Source organism: Scyliorhinus torazame, chromosome 4 (assembly GCF_047496885.1).
Source record: "Scyliorhinus torazame isolate Kashiwa2021f chromosome 4, sScyTor2.1, whole genome shotgun sequence".
Lineage (NCBI taxonomy): Eukaryota > Metazoa > Chordata > Chondrichthyes > Carcharhiniformes > Scyliorhinidae > Scyliorhinus > Scyliorhinus torazame.
Window position 1 is genome coordinate 309,506,814 of NC_092710.1, and position 16,254 is coordinate 309,523,067.

The window sequence follows — 16,254 nt, forward strand, 5'->3', positions numbered from 1 at the left end:
CATATAAATATTGTGACTACAAGGACAGGTCAGAGACTGGGAATTCTGCGGTGAGTAACTCACTTCCTTACTCCTCAAAGCCTGCCCATGATCTACAAGGCACAATTCAGTAGTGTGATGAAATACTCTCCCCTTGCCTGACACTAAGTTAGCATGTGGGGCTATAGAGGGCTTTTGGGGCTGGACAGAGGAATATCAGTTGGCATGGAGAGTATGAGGGACCATAAGGGGTGGGTGAGGGGCATGAGGTGGTTTTGCTGAGGCATGGTGAGTGTTGGGGGATGAGGGGATGTGAGACGTGAAGGCCAGAGGACTGTTTTTGGTTTAATTGCATTTCCTACAGCAGGGACGAGGTCTCAGAACATCGAGGCTGCCCTTGCACATAACCCACCTCACCACGTGGTAACCCTTGTGGCTGCCTCCGCACTGTTTGTGGGAGCGGCAGACCTAACTCCGGTTATCATCCGCCCCCCCGGAATGAAAACTCAACTGTCCAGGCCATTCTTCTCCCGAGTCAGGTCGGGAATTTTCCCAACTCTGTACCTTTGACTTGGGACCAGAAATTTGGTCCAATAGTTATGTGGCCATTATGGTTTCTGGTCAATGGTAATCCTTAGGGTTAATACTATAAGACATAGGAGCAGAAATAGGCTGCTCGGCCCACCAGGGCCCCGCAAGGCTGCATACTTAGCCCCCTACTCTACTCCCTGTACACACACGGCTGCGTGGCAAAACTTGGTCCCAACTCCATCTCCAAGTTTGCTGACGATACGACTATAGTGGGCCGGATCTCGAATAACGACGAGTCAGAATACAGGTGGGATATAGAGAACCTAGTGGAGTGGTGTAGCAACAACAATCTCTCCCTCAATGCCAGCAAAACTAAAGAGCTGGTCATTGACTTCAGGAAGCAAAGTACTGTACACACCCCTGTCAGCATCAACGGGGCCGAGGTGGGGATGATTAGCAGTTTCAAATTCCTAGGGGTGAACATCTCCAAAAATCTGTCCTGGTCCACCCACGTTGACGCTACCACCAAGAAAGCACAACAGCGCTTATACTTCCTCAGGAAACTAAAGAAATCTGGCATGACCACATTAACCCTTACCAACCTTTACAGATGCACCATAGAAAGCATCCTATCGGGCTGCATCACAGCCTGGTATGGCAACTGCTCGGCCCAGGACCGCAAGAAACTTCAGAGAGTCGTGAACACTGCCCAGTCCATCACACGAACCTGCCTCCCATCCATTGACTCCATCTACACCTCCCGCTGCCTGGGGAAAGCGGGCAGCATAATCAAAGATCCCTCCCACCCGGCTTACTCACTCTTCCAACTTCTTCCATCGGGCGGGAGATACAGAAGTCTGAGAACACGCACGAACAGACTCAAAAACAGCTTCTTCCCCACTGTCACCAGACTCCTAAATGACCCTCATGTGGACTGACCTCATTAACACTACACCCTGTATGCTTCATCCGATGCCAGTGCTTATGTAGTTACATTGTATCTGTTGTGTTGCCCTGTTATGTATTTTCTTTTATTCCCTTTTCTTCTCATGTACTTAATGATCTGTTGAGCTGCTCGCAGAAAAATACTATTCACTGTACCTCGGTACACGTGACAATAAACAAATCCAATCCAGTCCAATCCAATCCATCGTGTCTGCCATTCAATGAGCTCATGACTGACCTGATGCGATAATCCTCAACTCCACTTGTGAGCGGGATTTTGCAAGGTGGGGGAAGGTGGCGATGGTTAGATTTTCCCAAGTTGGAGATAGTCATTGCCTGGCACTTGTGCAGCATGTATGTTACTTACTCCAAGTCAGAATGTTTTCCAGGTCCTGCTGCATATGGGAACTTTCTACTTCCTGAGGTCCCCAAGACTCTGCTGCCTGTGTCTTAACGTGCAGCCAATTCCTTTCGCCTGTTGCCCTTGCCCTCACTGACCTACACTGGCTCACGGTCAAACAGCACCTTGATTGAAAAACTCTCTTCCTTGTTTTCAAATCCCTCCATTGCCTTGTCCCTCAAATCTGATGAGATATGTGCACTCCTCTAATTCTGGCCTCTTGTGCTGCCCCAAGTTTAATTAATGGTCATGCCTTCAACTGTCTCAGTCCCAAACTTTGGATTAACAGTCTCACATCACTCGTCTTCTCCATCGCATTTCCCTCCTTTAAGAAGCTCCTTGAGACTTACCTCTTTAATCAAGGATTTGGTCACCTGATGTAGGATGCCTAAATCAACTCAATTGGGATTTGTGATGGCCCATTGAATCGGGCAAGAGGGTCAAACCCATTGCAAGTCTCCCGGGCCTTCTGCGCCTTGCCCGATCATGTTCTTGCCCAGAGTGGGCGTAAAGCTGATCACAGCTGATGTACATGCATTTAAATATGATTACCGGTTTGGAGGTCAGATGCTCCGGCCTCCTGGTATTCTCCCACCCCAACCCCCCTCCAGCTGTAAGTCCTGCTGCTGCCAATCTCTCCTGGTCCTGAGAAGCGGGGACCAGGTATGTGGACTCAGGAAGGGGGAGGGCAAACGGTGAGCACCCTCTTTACCTTTCGGGGAGATGGGGTCAGGGGAGGGGGCTTGGCCTGTGATCGAGGGGCACAGGTCAGGGTCTTTCTCAGGATGGGGGTCATGTGGCAGGTCTTCACTTTGTAGCTTTGGAAACCATTAAAATGTCTTTTAGAATGTCCCGTTGTCATTCAAAGTCTTTCCTCTGATGTGTTGGAACCCTTTGCTGTCCCTTCCACCATGTCAGATTTAAACACCTGTTAGGTGAAAGTGAGAGTCTTCCTTCTATACCCTTGAAATTCTTTGCTGTCTCTCGCAGAATGTCAATCTCAATGATCTGTCAAATGAAGGTAAATGTCTTCCCTTTGATGTATTGGAAACCTTTGAAGTGCTTTTTACACCGTCAATTTCATTCCCCTTTAACCTTTTCAAGCCTCTGGGATGCTGAGAGGCCCTGAAGGACCCTCACGGTACCCTGGAGGCAAGTGTAGAGAGGGTACTCACCCCCTTGCCCCCCTTTGGAATCCAGGACACCAGCTTGACACTGCCAAGGGGTGAGACCTGGAAGGGGATCTGGACGGAGGAGGCCTAGAAGCCTGGGGGCATTTGGCAAGTCCATAACAGAGTGTCACTCACTTGAAGAGGGGTGGTCTTGCCAGTGATTGGTGGGGGTTGGTTGCAATGTTATTGTAAGACCTCTGAGGAGTGGGACGTGTTCGCGAGTTTCGGCATCGCCGCTCTCAAGGCCAATGCAAAGCACAGTTAGCACTGTTGCCTCACAGAGCCAGGGACCCGGGTTCAATTCCTGTCTGTGCGGAGTCTGCATGTTCGCCCGTGTCTGTGTGGGATTCCTCCGTGTGCTCCGGTTTCCTCCCACAGTCCAAAGATGTGAAGATTAGGTTGGGTTATGCGGGTAGGGCGGGGGAGTGGGCCTGGATAGGGTGCTTTTTCAGAGGATCAGTACAGGTGGGCCGAATGGCCTTCTTCTGCACTGAAGGAATTATATGAATTATATCTGAAAACCTTCCCCTCTCCAAAAAAGTTTCAAAGAGCAACTGAATGCCATCTGAGAGGAGGTGCCAGCGCCAGTGAGTAACACCAGTTGTCCTGCTGGGGCCAGCACTTAGTTTTTAATCGGTTGAATCACGCGTGGGCTTTGTTTTATAATGTCCATGTGAAGCAGCTCGGGATGTTTCATTAGATTCTCGGTGCTGTGTGAATATAAGTTGTTGTTGTTTTGAACCAAGGCTGTAACGAGTCCTGGAGCCCAGAGATTCTTGCGGGACCCAAACTGAACTTTGGTAAACGGGCCACTGGTGAGTGTGTCCCACTTGATAGTCGAGGACCCCCTTCTGTCACTTTACTGATGATTGAAGGTAGACTGATGGAGCTATAATTGTTTGGAGTGGATTAGTTTCTGCATTGTCTGAACAGAACGTAGCCGGGCAATCTTCCACATTGTCAGTGTTGCAGCTGTGCGGGAACAGCCTAGCTGTTCCTAAGCACATGGCCCTGCTGCGGGTGTTATCGGAGCCCATGGCCTTTGCGGTCCAGCACACTTCACTCCTTTCTTGATGACTTGTGGAGTGAATCGAATGGGCTGGGGACTGGATTCTGTGATCATGTGTGGACCTCAGCGGGAGGCTGAGATGGATCATCGACTCAGGGAGGGCGGTGGCCCCGTGGTATTGCCACTGGACTAGTGACCCAAAGTAATACTTTGGGGACCCGGGTTCAAATCCCACCACTGCAGATGGTGAAATTTGAATTCAGTAAAATATTTGGAATTAAAAAAGCCAAAATGATGACCATGAAACGATTGTCGTCAAAACCCATCTGGTTCACTAATGTCCTTCAGGGAAGGAAATCTGCCATCCTTACCTGGTCTGGCCTACACGTGACTCCAGACCCACAGCAATGTGGTTGACTCTTAACTGTCCCCTCAAGGACAATTAGGGATGGGCAATAAATGCTGGCCCCGCCTGCAAAGCCCACGTCCCATGAACGAGTAAAAATAAAAACTTGCGGCTGAAGATGTTGGCAAACACTTCAATCTTGTCTTTTGTCATGTCTTGATACTGCCTCCTTTTCCTCTCAGTTATTATTTACCATAAATATAGGGCTATTGGTAATTGAATTGTCTCCATCTATACAATGTGACCATTCCTAAGTTGTTACTGTTACTATAGTCCTGTTATAATAGTGCATATAATGACACAGCTACCCGAGTGCTACTAGAAAAAGAGCCCATCTGTTTAATGATAAACTACCAAGGAAGCTGAATTGTGCTCATTCTTCCACAAAACAAAGAATTTTGAGTATAATTTCCCAAGGCTTGAATAAGCTTGTGGATGTCAGTAAAGATAGCAGCTGAAGAGATATACATATCCTCAGGTGGCCAACCAATCAATAACTGTCACTGTATGCTACCACTGGTAATTTTGTGGAGCAATTCGATCTCAATCTCTAAAGCCGTTGAGAGCCGCTCTTCCAGCTGTTGGGACATTTCCAGTCGAGGAAAAAGGATGTCGGATTTTGGCCAGCAATGCTTTTGTCTGAATTGCTGTATCTATCATCCAGACGATTCCCTTGGTGCCTTCAGTGTGGAAGATGCTGCCACAAAGCATCTCGAGAAAAGCTCCGCAATTTTGTTGACTTGAAGCGGCTCGGGTGGCCTGGGAGTCACAAAATCTGCTCCAAAATCTGATAAAAGGCGGAAATGCAGAAGTTTGTGATACCCAGTTCCTCCAACAGTCTGCTCAGAAGCAGGGGCATAAGACTGAGCCACAAGACCTGGTATGGTAGTAGCAATGAGAATGGAGAATTGAAATTGCATCAGGCACTGCTCGCCATTCGTACCGCAATGAGAAGAGGCACATGTCAACTCAAGTTTTGTGTTTATTTTATAAAATTTGCCTGAGGACTGGCTTTACCAACAGTTACTGACTCCACGGATGCCGTCAACAAAGAATCAGTGATTCAGATACGGGGACCCACTATTCAGCGTGGTAAATGTGCATCGCGCAGCAGGATATCGGCAAAATGAACTAAAATGTGCAGCTGGAGCAATACCATGGATTGTGTGAGAAGCAGCTACTCCCAAGCTGGGACACAAGGTATCCTGGTGATATCTGAGATCACACCACTGGCACTAGCGAGATCTCTTGACATACCGCCCTCAACAGTGTCCTCATCACTTGTAGCGCTGAATGGGACCCTGACTCACTCCTTGGTTTGCAGAAAAGTCAGGCTTAAGCCAAGGAAACTACACCATGCCAAGAGGAAAAGTCATACTTGAATCAGCACACAGAATTATAGAAACTCTACAGTGCAGAAGGAGACCATTCACCCCATCAGGTCTACACCAACCCTTGGAAAGAGTACCCTACCTAGGCCCACGTCCTAACCCTATCCCCGTAACCTAACCTTCTGGACACTAACGGGTAATTTAGCATGGTCAATCAACCTAACCTGCACATAAGAACATAAGAACATAAGAATTAGGAGCAGGAGTAGGCCATCTGGCCCCTCGAGCCTGCTCCGCCATTTAATGAGATCATGGCTGATCTTTGTGGACTCAGCTCCACTCTCCGGCCCGTACACCATAACCCTTAATCCCTTTATTCTTTAGAAAGGCATCTATCTTTTTCTTAAAAACGTTTAAAGAAGGACCCTCAACTGCTTCACTGGCCAAGGAATTCCAGAGATTCACAACCCTTTGGGTGAAGAAGTTCCTCCTACACTCCGTCGTAAATCTACCTCCCCTTATTTTGAGGCTATGCCCCCTAGTTCTGCTTTCCCCGACCAGTGGAAACAACCTGCCCGCATCTATCCTATCTATTCCCTTCATAATTTTATATGTCTCAATAAGATCCCCCCGCATCCTTCTAAACTCCAATGACTACAGTCCCAGTCTACTCAACCTCTCGTCATAATCTAATCCCCTCAACTCTGGGATCAACCTAGTGAATCTCCTCTGCACTCCCTCCAGTGCCAATATGTCCTTTCTCAGGTAAGGAGACAAAAACTGAACACATCTTTGGACTGTGGGAGGAAACCGGAACGCCCAGAGGAAACCCACACAGACATGGGAAGAAAGTGCAAACTCCACACAGACAGGCTGGAATTGAACCTGTGTCCCTGGGTCTGTGAGGCAGCAGGGCTAACCACTTTATCACCGTGCCGCCCCTCTTTTCTCTGACCCAGAAAGGGCCCAGGAGTTCCTCACAATCCTCAAAGTAGACTCTTTCAGAGAATAACAGCCAAGGCCAGAGTCCGGGCTCAAAGTGGGATCATCTGCACTACACCATCTGTAACTCTGGACTCACTGTGTACAGGCAAAGAGATCAGAGCACTGCTGATTGATTTGGGACTAATTGGATTGAAATGGAGCCAATCACTGCAATCAAGAGGAGTGTCCTCATGAATTACAGGTCCCCATCAAACAAAGCTGCCAGAGTCCCGCCTCCACAGACTGCTTGGCACTGCGACTGCATGAACCTGCTACTGAATCTGGGGACGCTAGAGAGATGTATGAAGGAATGAAGAAAGCAACAGGCCTTACAGAAATTAAGTCAGCCCCCTTGAAGACAAAGGCAGGGATGATCATCACTGAGTATTTCAAGCAGATGGAAAGATGGCTGGAGTACTATCTCGGAGAACGGTGCCACTGATAAAGCTCTCAGTGCAATTCCAGACTTTCCTGTTATGGAGGGGTTGGACAGAGGGTCCACCATGGTTGATCTCAACAAGGCTTTGGTCCATTTTGCCAGCAGTAAAGCCCCAGGGAAGGATGGCTTTCCACCTTTAATCCTCAGAAGTGGAGAATCAACACTGTTGTGGCATCTCCATGAACTTCTGTATCTCTGCTGAAGGAAAAGATTTATTTCTCAAGACACTTGAGGTGCAAAAATAGTCACCTTGCACACCAATAAAGGGGATCAGAGTGACTGCAACCATTACCAAGGCATCTCCATGTTAAGTTATGTGGGGAAAGCCTTTGCTCCTGCTGCTCCACCAGACTGTAGACCCAGCATCACGTATCTACCTCTGGGTCTTAGCGTGGCCTCAGTGCTGGCAGATTGACAGTCAATGGGATTTTCTGACTTAAACGGTTACAGGAGAAGTCCTGTGAACAGCCCAGACCAAATTACATTGCCTTCTTAGAATTCACCAAGTTCCTCCACCTTGTCAGCATAGGTGGACTTTTCAAACTTCTGTGGAAAATAGGCTGCTCTCCAGGGTGTCATTTGTCCTTTCCTCAAGAACATGCACAGTTTTGTCAGCTACAATGGAGCATCATTGGATGCTTTCAAGATCAGCAGTGGGTGTAAAGCAGGGCTACATCCTGGTACCAACTCTCGTTGTGCTACACTATTGTGCACTTTCAGCGGCTGAAATGAGGGTGTCTCCCTGCATGCCCGACTCGATGGCAAGCTGCTCAACATGGGAAGACGGGACGCCAAGACCAAAGTGCATGATGTTCCAGTACGTGAGATGCAGTTTGTTGATGGCACTGAAGTTCACGTGTAACAGTCCAAAGATGTGCAGGTTTGGTGGATTGGCCATGATAAATTGCCCTTAGTGTTGGGTGGAGTTACTGGGTTATGGGGATAGGGTGGAGGTGTTGACTTTAGGTAGGGTGCTCTTTCCAAGAGCCGGTGCAGACTCGATGGGCTGAATGGCCTCCTTCTGCACTGTGAATTCTATGAAGTTTGTATATCGGTTCTCCCGGGCCTGCAAGGAGGTTGGACTGACAATTAGTGTCAGGGCCTCACTCTCGAGGTGTCAATAGCTTCACCAGCCTGAAACCAACAACGACCAGCGGCCTGTCCCTTGATGCCAAAATCAGCACCTGGATTGGCCACAGGCTGTCATGCCAAAATTGAGATGTCTAGGCCGGGATTCTCCGATCCCGCGCTGGGTCGGAGAAGCGACGTAGGGGCCGCTCCGACGCTGGGCCGCCGATTCTCCAGCCACCGGAGAATCGGCGGCAATCGCGCCCGCGGGGTCACCGCTGCGCCAGTCGGGTGCTGTTGAAAGTGCCCCCCCCCCCCCCGGCTATTCTCCATGCCATGACAGGCCAAGTGCCCGTCGAGTTCAGCCAAGTCCCGCCGGCGTGGGTTAAGTTTGGTCCTACCCAGGGGATCTTGGAGTTCTGGCTGCGGGGACCGTCCTGGAGGAGGGGTGGGGGGGGGGGGGGCAATCCAACTCCAGGGGGGGCCTCCACGGTGGCCAGGCCCGCGATCGGGGCCTACCGATTGGCGAGTGGGCTAATTCTGGTGGGGGCCTATGTTCCTCCGCGCCAGGCCCCTGTATGGCTCCGCTATATTGCCCGGGGGCCGGCGCAGAGACGGCGGCCCACGCGCATGCACGGACGCGCGCCAGCTGTGGCATGCTGGCTTTCGCGCGCCGGAGCAGCGGACACCACGCCAGCGCCATACTAGCCCCCTAGGAAGGGGTGAATGCCTGGGCCTGGAGGCCCGTTGACACCGGAGTCGCTTGCTCCGGTTTTGACACCGGAGTCAACACTTGGCCGGGATTTCAGAGAATCCTGGCCCTAGTGTCAACCAAAAGCAAAATATCCAAAAATACCAAGTTCTGTGTGTACCATGCTTATGCTCTCAGTCATCATCCTATTGCGATGAAGCACGGACAACTTATGCAAGTCAAGAAAAGCAGCTGAACAGCTTCCACCCAACATGGCCGCCCTCTTGAGTCAGCGACAACTCCGATGGCCGGGTCATTTGAACCAAATGGCTGACGGCTGCATTCCCAAAGAAATACACTGTGGTGAACTTGCTATGGGCACGAGACCAACAGATTGCCCAGGTCTGCAAGACAATGGTGTCTGCAAGCGAGACTTGAAGTTGCAAGGAATAGAATGACTACATGGGAAATCTTTGCTGCCGACACTAGTGCCTGGAGATAAGCTGTTAGGATGGGCATGGAAAAAGCAGGACAAAAGAAATGGTCAGATGGTAAAAGAAACGGCAGTCGATCTCGGGCTATTCATCGGTGCCAGCTAGGGACGGGACTGCCACTCATGAATCAACCTCTCCAGCCACAACAGACGATATTAAATCCAGAAATAACGTAAACTCTGAGCACTGCCCATCATCTATTGAGACGGGAAGGCGGCAGTATGAAGTTAGTAATTGGTGTGGGAGCGCTGTACGACGTGTGGGTTGGAACTGGAGCACATGTGATGGTCCCTTCAGGAGTCTGTACAAGCAGAGTTGGCAACCCTACACTGGGGGGATCTCTTTTTCAGCAGGAAGAGAAATGGCTTGACAGTAAAGCTGTTTCCAGCTGATTGACCTGATGTGGTGAACCACTGTAATAGGAGATGTAAGGTAGGACCTGCACTACAGGTTCGCCGGTAGCCCCTGCCGGCTGGCTCCGCCCACGGAGAACTGTATAAATATGCATGACCTCCTTCGGCCACGTGCGCTCCATGGGCGCTGCCACCTTGTCCCCCTTCGGCCACGTGCGCCCCATTGGCGCCCACATCTTGTCCCAACCCCGCAATGTGCGCACCATGGGCGCTGCCACCTTGTCCCCCTTCGGCCACGTGCGCCCCATTGGCGCCCACATCTTGTCCCAACCCCGCAATGTGCGCACCATGAGCGCTACCACCTTGTCCCCCACAGGGTCTCCGGACATCCCGAGATCGGAACCGCACACGCTCGCCACCCGAAGCATCCGACGGCTACCCACAGCTCGCTTCGATGACGCTGGTCCAATCTCGCCCACACAACCTGGCCACCGCGTCTACGACGGTGAAAATCAACGGCCACGCGACCGTGTGCCTGCTGGACTCCGGGAGCACCGAAAGCTTTGTACGTAAAGGCGCTGCTCCCTCGCGGTCCATCCTGCCAATCACAGGATCTCCCTCGCCTCCGGATCCCACTCCGTCCCGATCCATTCTGGACAGTCACCCTCACTGTCCAGGGCGTAGAATTTAGTAACTTCCGCCTCTATGTCCTTCCTAATTTCTGCGCTGCACTCCTGTTGGGCCTGGACGTCCAGTGCAACCTCCAGAGCCTCAGCCTCAAATTCGGCGGGCCCTTACCCCCCCTTACAGTTTGCGGCCTCGCGACCCTGAAGGTCGGTCCCCCCTCCCATTTTGCCAATCTAACTGTGGATTGCAAGTCCGTTGCCACTAGGAGCAGACGGTACAGCACCCAGGACAAGACCTTCATCAGGTCTGAGGTCCAGCGGCTGCTTAAGGAGGGTATTATCGAGGCCAGCAACAGCCCCTGGAGAGCCCAAGTGGTAGTGGTTAAAACTGGGGAGAAACACAGGATGGTCGTGGACTGCAGCCAGACCATCAACCGGTACATGCAGCTCGACGCGTACCCCCTCCCACGAACATCTGATATGGTCAATCAAATTGCGCAGTACCGGGTCTTCTCAACAATTGACCTGAAATCCGCCTACCACCAGCTCCCCATCCGGAAGTCGGACCGGCCATACACGACCTTTGAGGCGGACGGTCGCCTCTACCACTTCCTTAGGGTCCCTTTCGGCGTCACAAATGGGGTCTCGGTCTTCCAAAGGGAGATGGACAGTATGGTTTGCGGGCCACCTTTCCGTACTTAGATAATGTAACCATCTGCGGCCATGACCAGCAGGACCACGCTGCCAACCTCGATCAATTCCTCCGCACTGCCACTCTTCTCAACCTGACCTATAACAAAGAGAAGTGTGTGTTCAGCACGACCCGGTTAGCCATTCTCGGCTATGTAGTCCAAAACGGACTTCTCGGGCCTGACCCCGAGCGCATGCGCCCCCTCATGGAACTTCCCCTCCCCCACTGCCCCAAGGCCCTCAAACGCTGCCTGGAGTTCTTTTCCTACTATGCCCAGTGGGTCCCAAACTATGCGGACAAGGCCTCATTCAGCCCACCCAATTCCCCCTTGTGGCCGAGGCACAACACGCTTTCGCCCGCATCAGAGCAGACATCGCCAAGGCCGGGATATGCGCAGTGGACGAGTCACTGCCGCTCCAAGTAGAAAGCGACGCTTCAGACGTCGCCCTTGCCGCAACTCTAAACCAGGCAGGCAGGCCCGTGGCATTCTTTTCCCGCACCCTTCATGCCTCTGAAATTCGACATTCATCCGTCGAAAAGGAGGCCCAAGCTATCGTTGAAGCTGTGCGGCATTGGAGGCATTACCTGGCCGGTAAGAGAATCACTCTCCTTACGGACCAACGGTTGGTAGACTTCATGTTCAATAACACACAGCGGGGCAAGATCAAAGATGATAAAATCTTGCAGTGGAGAATCGAGCTCTCCACCTATCATTACGAGATTTTGTATCGCCCCGGTAAACTCAGCGAGCCCCCAGACGCCCTCTCCCGAGCGTCATGTGCCAGCGCACAAGTGGACTAACTCCGGGCCCTACACGACAGCATTTGTCACCCGGGGGTCACTCGATTGTACCATCTGGTCAAAGCTCGCAATCTGCCCTACTCCGTCGAGGAAGTAAGGACAGTCACCAGGGACTGCCAGGTCTGTGCGGTGTGCAAACCACACTTCTACCGGCCAGGCCGTGCGCGCCTGGTGAAGGCTTCCCGCCCCTTTGAATGCCTCAGCGTGGATTTCAAAGGGCCCCTCCCCTCCACCGACTGTAACACGTACATTCTCAGTGTGGTCGATGAATACTCCAGATTCCCCTTCGCCATCCCATGCCCCGACATGACGTCTGCCACCGTCATCAAGGCCCTCAGCACCATCTTCGCTACGTTCGGTTTCCCTCCTACATCCACAGTGACAGGGGATCCTCATTCATGAGCGATGAGCTGCGTCAGCTCCTGCTTAGCAGGGGTATAGCCTCCAGCAGGACGACCAGCTACAACCCCCGGGGAAACGGGCAAATAGAACGGGAGAATGGGAGGGTTTGGAGGGCTGTCCAGCTGGCCCTATGGTCCAGGAACCTCCCAGCCTCTCGCTGGCAGGAGGTCCTGCCTGACGCTCTACACACCATCCGGTCACTATTGTGCACCGCCACTAATAACACACTCCATGAACGGGTTTTTACCTTCCCCAGGAATTCCACATCTGGGGTGTCGCTCCCGACTTGGCTCGCAGCTCCAGGACCGGTCCTTCTCCGTAGGCACGTCCGACTCCACAAGGTGGACACCTTGGTGGACAGGGTTCACCTGCTCCACTCCAACCCTCAATATGCCTACGTTGAGTTCCCCGACGGCCTCCAAGATACTGTCTCACTCAGGGACCTGGCACCGTCAGGTTCCACGCCAACACCCCCCCCCCCACCCATGCGCCCCCCCCTCTCCCACCGCGCTGCCAATATTGACCCCACCAGACCCCCCCCTTTTCTGCACAAGAGGACGAAGAGGACTTCGGCACACTCCCAGAGTTCCCCGATGACTGGCCCGCATGAGCACCACCACCATCGCCATCGGTGCCACCTCCACCACTGCCAGCACCGACTTCGCCGCCACCGTTACGCCGCTTCCAACGAAGCACCAAAGCACAGGACCAGCTGAACCTTTGACGGACTCTGGACCGTCAACATGGACTTTTTTTTTTCCTACCACTGTAAATAATTACACTATTTGTATATAGTTTCACGTCACCCCCGCCGGACTCATTTTAACAGGGGGTGAATGTGGTGAACCACTGTATTAGGGGATGTAAGGTAGGACCTGTACTACAGGTTCGCCAGTAGCTCCTGCCAGCTGGCTCCGCCCACTGAGAACTGTATAAATATGCATGACCTCCAATGCCCTGCCATTTTGCCAGCTGCAGCAGGAGGCCACGCATCTGACTGTAATAAAGCCACAGTTGTACCCAACTTTAGTCTTTGTGCAATTGATCGTGCATCACCTGAGTACATGTTTGACAGTGAATCAAGAGAGAGGCAACCTTTAACTGAATGGGTGAGAAGACACAGCATGGTGGCACAGTGGTTAGCACTGCTGCCTCACCCGGGACCCGAGTTGAATTCCCGGCTTGGGTCACTGTCTGTGTGGAGTGTGGTGAATGTATTCACCTAATGCATGAGCTGTCTGTATAATGCTGTGACCTATGACCTGGAAGTGATGATACGGTCTACTTCCAGGTACTATACTGGAACCCCGGTGGGCTCCGCCTCTGGCTCCGCCCTCACCGGGGCCATATATAGACCGGCCACCTGTGGGTGGCACTCATTTGTACAGCCGACTCTGGCAGGCGGGTTCATGGATAATAAAGCCTAATGTTCACTCGTTCTCACGGTCTCACAGTGAATTGATGGTATAACAATTTATTATCCATCGACAGCACCATGGAAGCCGCTCTAAAGCCAGATAAGCTCGAACTTGACGCGCGTGCATCAGAAGCCAAGGAGATCTTTGAACATTGGCTTTGCTGCTTTGAGGCCTACCTCGACTCCTCCACAACGCCTCCCACTGAAACCCTCAAGCTGCGACTCCTCCTCTCTCGGGTGAGCCATCGTATCTCCGGGATGATAGAGAAAGCTGCCTCGTACGAGGCGGTGGTCGCAACCCTCAAGGCGCATTTCGTGAAGCCCGTAAACGAGGTGTTCGCCCGACACCTTCTCACTACACGCTGTCAACAAGCCGGGGAATTGCTGGACGAGTACCTGGAAACCCTGACCCTACTCGTGAGGTACTGCAGCTATCGGGATATGACGGCGGAGGAACACATGAACCTACAGATCCGGGACACCTACGTGGCTGGGGTCCGATCGAACTACATCAGGCAGCGCCTGCTGGAAAACGGGACCACTGACCTGCAGGACATGGTAAAACTAGCCACCTCGTTAGAGGTGGCCTACCAGAGCCTCAGTGCGTTCCACGCGGGCCCGGCGAACCCCTCGTGGACACCATTGTCGCGGCCCCCATCGGACCCGACTATGTCACAGGCCTGTGCCGCGCGGCTGCCCGTCCAGACTGGGGAACCGCAGTGCTACTTCTGCGGCCAGGGTCCACACCCCCGGCAGCGTAGCCCAGCCCGCACAGCGACGTGTGTGTTGGAAAAAGGGGCACTTCGCCAGAGTCTGTTTGGGCCGACCTAAAGCCCAGAAATCGAAAACTCACCAGGCCCGACCCATGGACTTGCAGGCCCGCAGACCCTGCAATGTGGCTGTGTGCCTGCCCGGTACGCCCTCTTCAGACGCGTCATCAGCCTCGTGCGACTCGTGGGGGCTGCCATCTTGGCCGCCGGCTCCAACGCAGGCTTACACGTGCGACTCGTGGGGGCCGCCATCTTGGCCGTCGGCACCAGCACCGACTGACACGGGGCGGCCATCTTGGTCGCCATCTTCGACCCAGCCCGACACGTGCGACTCATGGGGGCTGCCATTTTGTGACCCCGTTACCGCCGACCACACTGGCTACCCACAGCTTGGCGCAGTCACCCTCGACCAGTCGCAGCCAAAGCACCTGAAAAACTCAATGATGGTCGTCCAGGTCAAAGTGCACGAGACCCCCTATCTTCCTGTCTTTTCGACTCCGGGAGCACGGAGAGCTTTGTCCACCCTGACACGGTAAGGCGCTGCTCCCTCCACACCTACCCCGCATCCCAAACAATCTCCCCTGCCTCCAGTTCCCATTCGGTTCAGATCCGGGGGTACTGTATCGCTGATCTCGCGATGCAGGGCACAGAGTACGCTCGTTTTAAGCTGTACATCCTCCCTCACCTCTGCACCCCCCTACTACTCGGATTAGACTTCCAATGCAGTCACCGAAGCCTGACCCTACAGTTCGGCGGACCCTTGCCCCCCCCTCACGGTATGCAGCCTCGTGACCCTCAAGGTCCCCCCCCTTCGCTCTTTGCGAACCTCACTCCCGACTGTAAGCTCGCCGCCACCAGGAGCAGGCGGTACAGTTCGCTAGACATGACGTTTATCAAGTCGGAGGTCCAGCGACTGTTGAGTGAAGGGATCATCGAGGCCAGCAACAGCCCATGGAGAGCGCAAGTGGTGGTCGTCCGGACCGGGGAAAAGAATCGGGTGGTTGTGGACGACAGCCAGACCATTAACCTGTTCACGCAACTGGATGCGTATCCCCGCCCCCGTATAGGGAGATGGCCAACCAGATCGCACAGTACCGGGTGTTCTCAACGGTCGATCTGAAGTCGGACGACCACCAGCTCCCAATCCGCCCGGAAGAACGCCATTACACTGCCTTTGAAGCAGCCGGCTGACTCTTCCACTTCCTCAGAGTCCCCTTCGCCGTCACTAACAGGGTCTCGGTCTTTCAGAGAATGATGGACCAAATGGTGGACCAGTACGGTTTGCGGGCTACATACCCAGTACTTGGACAATGTTATCATCTGCGGCCATGATCAGCAGGACCATGACGCCAACCTTCAGAGGTTCCTCCAGGCCGCCCAATCCCTCAATCTCATATATAACAAAGAGAAGGATGTTTTCCTCACTACTCGACTGGCCATCCTTGGCTACGGAGCCCGACCCTTACCGTATGCGCCCCCTCATGGAACTCCCTCCTCCCCACAGCCTCAAGGCCCTCAAACTATGCCTGGGGCTGTTCTCCTACTACGCCCAGTGTCCCCAACTATGCGGACAAAGCCCGCCCACTTATTCAAACCACCACTTTTCCCCTGAAGGCTGAGGCCCGCTTGGCCTTCAGCCGCATCAAGGCCAACATCACCAAGGCCACTATGCATGTGGTGGATGAGTCCTTCCCCTTCCAGGTAGAGAGCGATGCGTCAGACGTCGCCCTGGCCGCCACACTCAA